Consider the following 11,157-nt stretch of genomic DNA (forward strand, 5'->3'; position numbering starts at 1 on the left):
TACTACTACTACTACTACTACTACTACTACTACTACTACATCCAGGAGCTGATTAACTCCAAGATGGGCACTGGCACTTTCTTGTTGGACAAGGATCACATGCCTATCTATCCAGACTTTGAGGACAAGCAAGTGGTTATGGATGAAAATGAACCATCTTTAGTGCAAGCACAAGAGAAGAAGGAGAAGGCAAAGACTGAGAAGGCTGCCAAGATGCCAACAAATGATGAGGCATCTGAGTACTTCCTGAAGAGCAAACAAGACCAACTTGGTTACTTGATAGCATCCACTCTAAGGATTGAGAAAGGGTTGGCCACCCTAACTCAAAACCAGGAGAGCCCGGAGAGGATCAGGGAATAGAAATTCTATGACTTGGATGTGAAAGTAACTGAGATCCAGTCTGTTGTTGAGCAACTCCAAGATGACATGCAGGAGTGGAAGGGGAAGACAACCACTGAGGCATTTGCTAGAGTGCCTAGAGCTCAGAGATCAGCTGCTGTGCCTGTGACAGACACAAGAGCAACATCATCTGCACCTGCTACAGCTTCAGTGCCACCAGCTCCAGCATCTACTCCACCAGCTCCAACTTCATCAACTGATGCCTTCGTCCTTGGAGTCATATCTACACCACCACATCAAGACCAAGCCTGAGAGACGACATATCACTATGCATTTTCTAGGAACTTTTTGGTAACTTGTTGCCAAAGGGGGAGAAAAATGTATAGATCATAGGCTTCGAGAGAGAGAGAGTTTGCTTTTGTTCTCTCTTATCTTTGTGGTTGAACTTTATTTGCTTTTGCTTGCTTGAGATACTTTATTGCCTGTGTGATACAATGATGATCATGTGTTTGATCATATGCTACATTAATGCTTGTTGGATGACATTATCCTTTTTATCTCTATATGATCATTCACTTTGCTTGGTGATGAGTGCATCTATTTTGAATATTATCATTTTGAGCGCTCCACCAAGATGTATGTGACATGTGAGAGTACCTCATGAACCTAACTCAATGTGCATTTGCAGTCCAAAGCAAATCTTAAACTGTGCACAAATTTAGGGGGAGCTCTCACATTTCACATACTTCTCAAAGCGACGATGTTTTTCAATCTTATTATCATTTGTCGAAGCTTTGATCTATGTGTTGTCATCAATTACCAAAAAGGGGGAGACTGAAAGTGCAACTATCCCTTGGTGGTTTTGGTAATTCCTAACAACATATAGCTCATTGAGCTAATACTATTCCAAGACAAATATTTCAGGAAAGCTCAATGAATGGCATGGCATGGATGAGAAAAGTGGATCCCTCAAAATGCTAAGGATAAAAGGATTGGCTCAAGCTTCAAGCTCAAGACTCTACATTTATATTTTAGTGATCCAAGATCACATTGAGTCTATAGGAAAAGCCAAAACCCTCAACTACTTTCCCACATCCACATATGACCTAAACCCGAAGTCCAACTCGGCCCCACCGATTCTTTCTATCCGGCGCCACCGAGTTCAAATGTCATAGCCACTGCCACAAACCCTAGGGAAATCGGTCTTACCGATAGGGATCTCGGTCTCACCGAGATGGGATTGTAATCTCTCTATTTCCCTTCATAACGTTTTGGTCTCACCGAGATGAGTGATCGGTCCCACCGAGATTGCAATGGAAACTCTCTATTTCCTTTTCGTAACATTTCGGTCCCACTGAAAAGAGCGAACCGGTCCCACCGAGTTTACCTGACCAACTCTCTGGTTAGCTTATTACCAAAATCGGTCTCACCGAGTTTGTGTAATCGGTCTCACCGAGATTACGTTATGCTCTAACCCTAACCATATCGGTCCTACACTACAAAAAAATACACTTCCGTGATGATACGTGTTTGTCACAGTAGGTCGCGTTTTTTGTCATGCATGTACATCCATGACAAATTTATGACAAAATCAAGATAGTCATACCTGTGCTGTCGTAGATGTGTTCGATGACATTACCAAAATTATCATCACGGAAGTGTCCACTTCTATGACGATAAATCGCGCGTCACAGAAGTGCTTTCGTCAAGGGTGACCGACATGTGGCATCCACCGTAACGGAACGCCGTTAAGCTATCGGGTTGGGTTTTGGATCCGATAACCCGTTAATAGCCCCGACCAATGGGGATTTTCCACGTGTAAAATCATCATTGGCTGGAGGAAACACGTGTCAGCTCATTGTTGGGACAGATGTCATCCACTCATTGGACAGAAGGCGCCTATGATACGTTGACACGTGGCACGACCAATCAAGTTTAAATGGGCCGGCCCAACTAAAGGCCCACAAGATTTAGCGGCCCATAATGGGCCGGCCCAGTTAAAGGCCCACGAGATTTTGCGGACTATAATGGGCTGGCCCAGCTAAAGGCCCACAAGATTTCGCGGGCCATAATAGGCCGGCCTAGGTAAAGGCCCATAAAATTCTTGCGGATCATAATGGGCCAGCCCAGCTAAAGGCCCACGAGATTTCACCGACATTAATGGGTCGGCCCAGCTATAGGCCCACAAGATTTTGAGGACCCTAGTAGGCCGGCCCATTAACTGGCTGCCATGTTTTGGGCCAAATGCCGGCCCATAATTGATCCGGTCCATTAATGGCCTGCCACGTTCCGGGCCTAGTAATGGCCCATATAAGATCCGGCCCGTTAAAAGCCTCCCACTTTCTGGGCCAAATCACGGCCCAGATCAGGTCCGGCCCTTTAAGAGGCTTAGGGCTCAATTATGGCCCATATTAGATTTGGCCCGTTGACTGGAAGCTATGCTTGTGGGCCCACTTGCTAAAGGCCCATTTAGTAATTCGGCCTGATATTAGTTTCGGCCTGTTAAGGGCCCATTTGACATTTCAGCCCTATATTAATTTCGACCTGTTAAAAGCCCGTCATATAGTTGGGCCTAACTACGGCCCGGTTTGCATCCGGCCTGCTCACAGCCGATATCTGATTGGGCCAAACAAGGACCAAGACAACTTTGGCCTGTTAAAAGCCCGTGAATTGATTCGCACAATCATGGATCGGGGTCCATTTCGGGCTGCCGCCGGCCCGTGAGCTATTCGGCACGTTTCAGGCCCAACCTACTTCTCAGCCTCCTAAAAGTCCATTGAGTTTTCTTGCGAAAAGAGGGCCGGGGGTTACTCGGCCTATTAAAGCCCGAATCTACTAGTGGGCCAGTTTGACGGGGCCCATGATGCGGATCATACATCGTGATTGCATGACGGCCTGATTATGTACCGTAATTTTACGGTTTGGCCGGTTTACTGCGAAGACAGGATATATATACAGTAAAATAACTGCAGCATCGTGAATAAGAAAAAACCTAGACTATACAATAAAGAAATTACGTCATATTACATCCACTGGGCATCAAAGTTCGCCACTATGATAATAAAGCACAAGCAGACAGCAGATTACATACAGTGGGCATCAAAGATCGCCACCAGTGCAAATAAACACGCCGACAAAATAATATACAAAACCGACATCACTTCAATAGAGTTCAAGAAAGGTTAGCCCTGCTAGGGAGCTGCAGCGCAAGTAGCTGCACAAGATGATGAGACTGCGCTTGTTCAACACTTATATCTTCCTCACTCTGAAAGATAAACAAGTAGATAGATGACAGGTTTTGCACATAAAAGTATCAGTGGTGACAATTCATCACATTTCTTACTGACGAATAAAGTGACACAGTTTAAAATTGCATTAACACAATATGGAATTGTTCAGGTCAAGACATGGCAGGAATTGACATTGTGAAGGAGTTGGCAGCTTCACGACACCACTGGATTACAGATCAAGAACTCATAAGTATCAATGGTTAGTGTGCTGTCAATTTATCCCATTTTAGATTGGCAAATAAAGAGGCGGTTTAAATAATAGTAGAATGATATGACATTGTTCATAGTTAAGACATTGCAGAATATGACATTGTGCCGTAGTGGGTAGGTTCACCGCACCACTGGATTACAGATGAAGAACATAAGCATACATGCAGTGCAAAATAAGATCACTTGCTCTGTATAGTTTAATTTACATGGTATGAAGAAGGAACTTGGTTGTACAACTGAAAACTTAAATTGAGAAGGACAAACTTTTGTTTATGAACTACATAATAAACTTTAAACATGCAATTTGATGCAAACACCAAAAATAAACAGCTGTTGCAGTCATGCCTAACCAAATATACACAACAAAGTTTGAAGGCTTGAGAAGGACAAACTTACATTACTGGTGAAGACAGGCTCTATAAAGTCCTTGTCCATGCTGATGGGGGGGGGGGGCAATTCAAGAAGTTTACCACAGAATGTTCTTCATAAGCATTGCCTTTATTCTACATTTTGTTAAGAGTAAATATAGATGTGATTATATACGAAAAAATGGAGAATATTTAAGATAAGATGAAGAGTGATGCTACATAACCAAGTAGCTATAAATGTATGTGCAGCGATACAGGCAAAAGGCACAACCAAGAGCAATGCACAGCTAAACTTCTTCAGTACCAACCTTATGGTAAGAGTAAATATAGATCTGATGTGTAGAAAATGGAGGGCAAAGGAAAATAAGCTGTAGAGTGATGGTACATGAACAACTACCTGTCAATATAAGTACACTGATAAAGGACAACATGTACTTACAAGAACAATGCAGAGCTAAAAAAATTCATTGGCATTGGATATATTCTACACTAATGTAACCATTCATACAGATCAGATAATTTGGAGCGAATAATTGATAAGCAAGCTATTATGCATACTGCTGTCACATAATGAACCAGGTATGTATGCAAGTACAGTGATACAGGACAATAGGTACTAACAAGAGCAAAGCAGCGGGCAGCATATTTGCGATATCCTGGCGTTCTTTTCAAACCGAAATTCTTCTTCGAGCTGATTTCCTGCAAAAAAGATCCGTAAGGCACATGCGGAAAAGTAGAAGTTCAAATTGTCATGTGATTTCATAGACAATACCTCATCCTGGGAATGAGACCAGTGCATAACAAGGTTTTTCCATTCAATGTCTTCTAAATTTAGCACAGGAGACTTCACCGGAAATTCGTTTATAGACTTGCCATCAAAGTGTGATTTCCTCAGGTAACACCGATACTGTTGCAATGCTTCCTTGAAAAGCACAAGCAAGCTTTGCTCGTCATGACTATCCAGATTGACCCTCACCTAGCTACAACAATGTAATGTAAATCATTGATGTGTTCGATCAGCAGAAAACAGGAAAATAATAACCATGAATAATAGCACTTACACGTAAGTTGGATAGGAAGATGTGAAAATGGTGTTTGTCTTCACTATAATCTTCCCATGATGGGAATATATGCACGTAGTCCCTAACAACATTGAAAGCATTGTCTTTTAATCTGGGAATAAATAGAATGGGGTTCCAATCTGCAGGAATTGTCCGTCTCTGCAGTTGGGATAGGTCTTCGGCCGGTGGACTTGCTGTACTTTTTGCTGGAGTGGGATTTTTTGTGGTACGGCTGGTGCTATGGCAAATGAAATCGGTATACCTTTTGCTGGAGTGCAGGTCCTGTGTGGTGGGGCTAGTGGTGTGGCCAGTGAAGTATGAGTACAGTCTGCTGGAGTCGGTCCTATGTTTTGTGTCACTGGTTATACAACCAATATAAGTGGGGCGCTGTCTGATTTCTCCGGCACCACCACATTTTTCAACGACTTTGCTGGTGCTCCTTCAGGTTCGGCAATCACCCTCTTCCGTTTTGATGTCTGATGCACAAGAACAACATTTGAGTGGAAAAACATGGTATGACGACAGATGGAATATGTATTGATAATGGATGGGCATAGCATCTCGAGTTATATGATGAGTAAACTAAGCAGATGGTGGTGCAACAAAGTAGAAGAAATGCAAGACAACATATGCAAGATACGCGCAATCAATAAAACCTTGCCAAATTAGAACAGGCACCTTGATGGGTGAATAGGACAGGCCATCTGCCTTTGACTCCTTGAGGTTAGAATAGTCATTAGAATGATATTCTGAACAAGAATCAACAGGTGGGGAGCGTATGAGTTTCATTGCTTCCAAAATGGCACTCAATGCCTTGGTGCCAATATTGTAAGTCATTGTAGTGTTCCACAACATTCTTCTGATGCGCGGATTCTGATGTTCACTGTAATTGCGTATAATATCTGGGAACCATGAAAACATAAATAGTTGTGAGATTATCTTTGTAATGCAGATGATATTCTAATATAGGGGCGCCCCTGTAAACACTTATGTGCTATCACTGGATTCTGATGAGAGAGGTCATGTGTGCTGTAATATCGTGCGTGCATTTATATAATCTGGCACAAGTACACAAAAAATAGGCTCCAGAAGTAAGGATAGCTGGCAGATGATAGGTTCATAATATACTGTATAGATACTTTATTGCCAAACCATGATAACAAGAGCACACAGCAACTAGGCAGATCATAGTGTACATAACAGGGGTACACCATAACCACGATATATAAATCGGGAAAGTGGAACTGGCTTGAAAATACGGTGTTGTATTGCCGCTAGTAATTGAAAGCCTATCGATCGCGTACAGGCCAACACTATCGAACATGGTAAAGAAGAGCAAGCAGATTTTGGATAATAAAATGTTGGTTGCGCAATGCCCACACATGATGAACCAGAGCGCATTAAGAATGCAACTCCCAGCTGTCTCTCGACCATTTCAGGCGGTTGGATGAAGATCCTACGTCTCCTAACCCTTCTTCTTCCTCGTCTGTGATTCTTCCCATACAGAACACCGCACGGGCCGCCGGCCGGACCACCGGCCCCCACCGCCTGTGTTCCTCCGCCACCCCACCCCCCAACCTCATCGAGTTTTCTTTGTTTGGCAAGGCCCCACAACCACCCGAGCCCCTTGGATCGCACCGGTGAACTCCGGCGAGCTCTGAAAAATCGACTGACCCAATTTTGAAATTTAGTCTACTGTGATTTAACTAGTGTGGAATATAAAAGGGGAAAACCATAAGCATTGGGAGTATAGTGTTGAGCGTGCCATGGCGGATCTGGAGGTGCAAACCAGACAAAGGCAACTTCGCAACCAAGACAAGAAATCAGAGTAAAGCAGTGGCGATCTATTTTCTTGCTGCGATAAATAAGTTGAGCAGATACGAAAGAGTACCGCCTCTGGTGCAGCGCCGTGTATGCATCTGGTGAGAATTTGACGGTGCTGCGGTAGCGATGGCTGTTGGCAGCATGGAAGTAGATCTAGGAGGGTAGACGGTGGCGGCGGGGCGCGGTGGACGACACGGTCGTAGGAGCGGCGCCGACAAGGTGGACGATGGCGGGGATGAAGCGAGAGGACGGGATGCAAGGATCCTGGTCCGAAGGCGTGGATGAGAGAGGTCGATCTCTTGTAATGGACGGCGGTGTCGGGGTATCAGCTCCGGCATGGTGGAGGACGGCGGTGGATGGGGTGGCGGACGGCGGCGGACGGAGGAGGGTGGGGTGGAGAGGGTGTTTTGGCGCCCACGGAGTACGAATGGGGAAAAGGGAGGTAGAGAGGAAGGGGGAATCATGTAGTCAGGGCGCGCTTGTCTCAAATGCGAGGAAATTTACAAACTTAGCCCCCGTTTCAAATTTCTACTACGTACATCACAACAACATTAGTCGGTTGGGGATAGGACGGTAATCTCGCATACACCGAATATTTGCTGACGAGAGTTTGTTTTTGGCGCCCACCGTGTATGAATATGAATCGGGGAGGGAGTCGATTTCGGCCGAGGGCAAACTGTGTTTTGGCGCCCATCGTGTATGAATCCGGGTGAGAGGCGGTTACGTCACGTTTGGGTGAAATTACAAACCTACCCCTATTGAAACCTATAGAAATCCAGCAGATAGGCTTTGCGCGGCAGGGATAGGCAGTAGTGATTTCCATCTCGCAGATTTTGGTTTCGGGCGATTACTGCGACTTTCCCCACTTCGTTCAAATTTTGCACAATGCACGTTTACCGTGCCAACTCAATTCGAATCCCGTTTGTATTCTACTATTTTTTTCGGGTGGGATCCATTTTCAATTGGAATTACATTCTATATACATCATTTTTTTACATATATACTTTCAAAAGCACAACACCATTTATACATAAATATGGTTTACAAATGGCATGATCTCAGATTCATAAGGTTGTATCCATCAATTTGGATTTTCAAATATTTGAAACCACTTTATGTTGAAATCCAATGTATGCATTCCTCGCTAACTGTCTCCAATAAATGTGTGTTTCATGCGGGTTTTTTTTAACTTCTCAAACATGTATAATGTGCTTCACACACGCAGCATATAGTGTAATCCCGTTTAGACACTAATTGCATATAAACCATGCATTGTTTGTAATTAAAGAATCTATGGATCACCAATATGGATAAACTATATAACATTACACGTGTGCCCAAATTCAAATGAATATGCATGTTTGATACACCAATTTGTGTTATGATACTATCGATGTCGTGATCGCCAGTTTAAATATTTGAATCCCCTTTAATCCAGATATTTGTCTCATATAGCTATCACTCATGCTTATATAGGACTATCTCTCTGGACCTATACGCGTTCATCGTCTCTCAGGCATCTCTCGTGCTACCTGTATGTCGACAATGATATTTTATCTTCTTAACACACTGACGGTACTCTCTCCATCGACCTTCATCACTCTATCTCTCTCTAAGTATATCTCGCTCCCTGCTATGTGTATCTAGCTATGATTCTCCATGTGGAATCTCTTTCTCTCACACAAACACAAAACTTTGTCTCTCGGGGTCTCATTTCTCTCAACTATTCCCATGTGTGCCACCCGCACACCCCTCACACAGAGATGTCTTTCGCTCCTTAGATATGAGAACCTACGACCCTTCCTCTTCAATTTCTCTTTCTCACACACAAACACAAACTCTGTCTCCCAGGGTCTCATATTTCTCCATTGTTCTCTTGTATGTTGCTCAAACACACCCCCTCTCCCTAGAGATATCTTGCGTTCCCTCATATGTCTCTCTAGCTATCACTCTTGTTGTGAAATATCTTTCTCTCTCGCAGACACAAAACTCTGACTCTCTGGATCCAATTTCTCTCTGATATTTGTTTGTATGTGACTCACATGCACCCTCTCTCTATATCTCTCACACCCACACACATAACCCAGCCTTCTGATCCACTCGACTCCTATCTCTAGCGCACACTAGCTAGCATCTTTATCTTTCTATTTATCTGTTTCTCCATCAACCTTCTTTCTCGCCCTCACTCTTGATTCGTATCACGCACACTACATATGTTTCTCTCTACATGCATGCAGTCAAGTGCCCTCTCACACACATATATAACTTCACCCTTTGAACCACCCGACGGTCATCTTCGACACCCAAACTAATGGATGTCTCTCTAGTTAGCATCTCCATCTCTGTATCTATCTGTAGTTTCTCCGTCAACATTTCTTTCTCGCACGGAGTCTTGCTTCCTATCACCCACACTATATATGTCTATCCATACATATGCATTTATAGGTTGATCTCTTTTGCACAATCGTTGCGCCTCACCCCCTCTACTCGCCATAGATGCATGCTCCAGCCCACGCCACTATCTCTTAAAGACAAAAACACATGCTGAATTGTCGGGCCTTCTTCCCTGCATTCTCACATGCATGCATATTGTCATACCGATCCGTCTCTCCCATGTCGTTGATCTTAGGACTTATGTCTTCTTTCTTTTATCTCGACCATGCGCGCGCACACACACACACATCCCACGTATACATGTATACCTCTCACACATGCATGTTCAAGGTCTCTATGTGTCCATACGTAGTTAATTACCCTCAATCCTAACGCCACATCGAATTGTTCTCCTCTTTTGTGCACATAACTTCCGCCTGGATGGGCAAAACACACACTCACACTTAACAATCTCCTTCTAGCTACCCCCCCACCCCGTGCGCCTCTCACTCTTCCCCTATATCCCCAAAACCAATAAGACCATCCCTTTGTTTAATTCCCGCCTACATGCACCATCGATATATAGTAGTCTTCCGTGGTGTCTCTCGAACAAACACGTTCTCTCGATGTCGACTCCTCTCACGCGCACGCACCTTCTCTTCCCTCCTACGGGCATTTTCTCTCTCGCACCCCATCGTTGGTGGCCTCTGCCATACACATCACCTCTCTATGATGAAGCCATGCACACTTAAATTACATCCACCACAGAGGACCCCGAGACACACACACACGCACACACACACACACACATGCATGCACGCACGCACCCCCCCACACACACACTAAGACTCCATCTATCTCTCTCTCTCACACACACAAACACATACACACACACACAAACACACACACACACACACGCACCCCCACCACACACACTTAGACTCCATCTCTCTCTCTCTCTCTCACACACACACACAAATTAAGACTCCATCTCTCCCCTCTCTCTCTCTCACTCTCTCTCTCTCTCTCACACACACACACACACCACACACTAAGACTCCATCTCACACACACATGCTCTAGGCGGAGCATTTGTTCCTACCACCCTTCATCCAACCTTACCCGTATGATAAACAATCACCTTTATTTACTTGCATAACATGGACAGATTCCACTTTACTTTAGTAGTCAGCAAACTTATCATCTATATACCCTTATAAAAAACGAGTTGGCGATGATGGTGTGCCTGCCATCTTGTAATACAGACCGTATGATCTATATCTGACGGATAGGAAGCAAACTATGATAATTTTACAAAAGATACCTCACCTCTCTCCACATCATTATCTCCCACAACCTCATTGCTCAGCAATTAAAAAAGGAATAAGTCTCTGGAACAATCTAGCATGCATGGTGGCCGCTGCCGCCTGCCAGCGCCGTCCATCCCCATGCCCCCGCCCATTCCGACCACCAGTCACCACCACGCTCCACCCCTCCTCGCCTTATCTCTCATCTTTCATTTTTTCGATGACATTCTCGAGATACCAGTTTTCCGATAAAATTCTCGAGATATCATTAGTTTTTACACATGGGATCACTCTTGCATGGGTCAATCACAACAGGTGTTTTGTAAAAAAAAATGCATATTGATGTTCCGTGCAATGCACGAGAATCTTGCTTGTAATTATATAA

This window comes from Triticum dicoccoides, chromosome 6B (genome assembly GCF_002162155.2).
Source record: "Triticum dicoccoides isolate Atlit2015 ecotype Zavitan chromosome 6B, WEW_v2.0, whole genome shotgun sequence".
In the NCBI taxonomy this organism is placed as follows: domain Eukaryota; kingdom Viridiplantae; phylum Streptophyta; class Magnoliopsida; order Poales; family Poaceae; genus Triticum; species Triticum dicoccoides.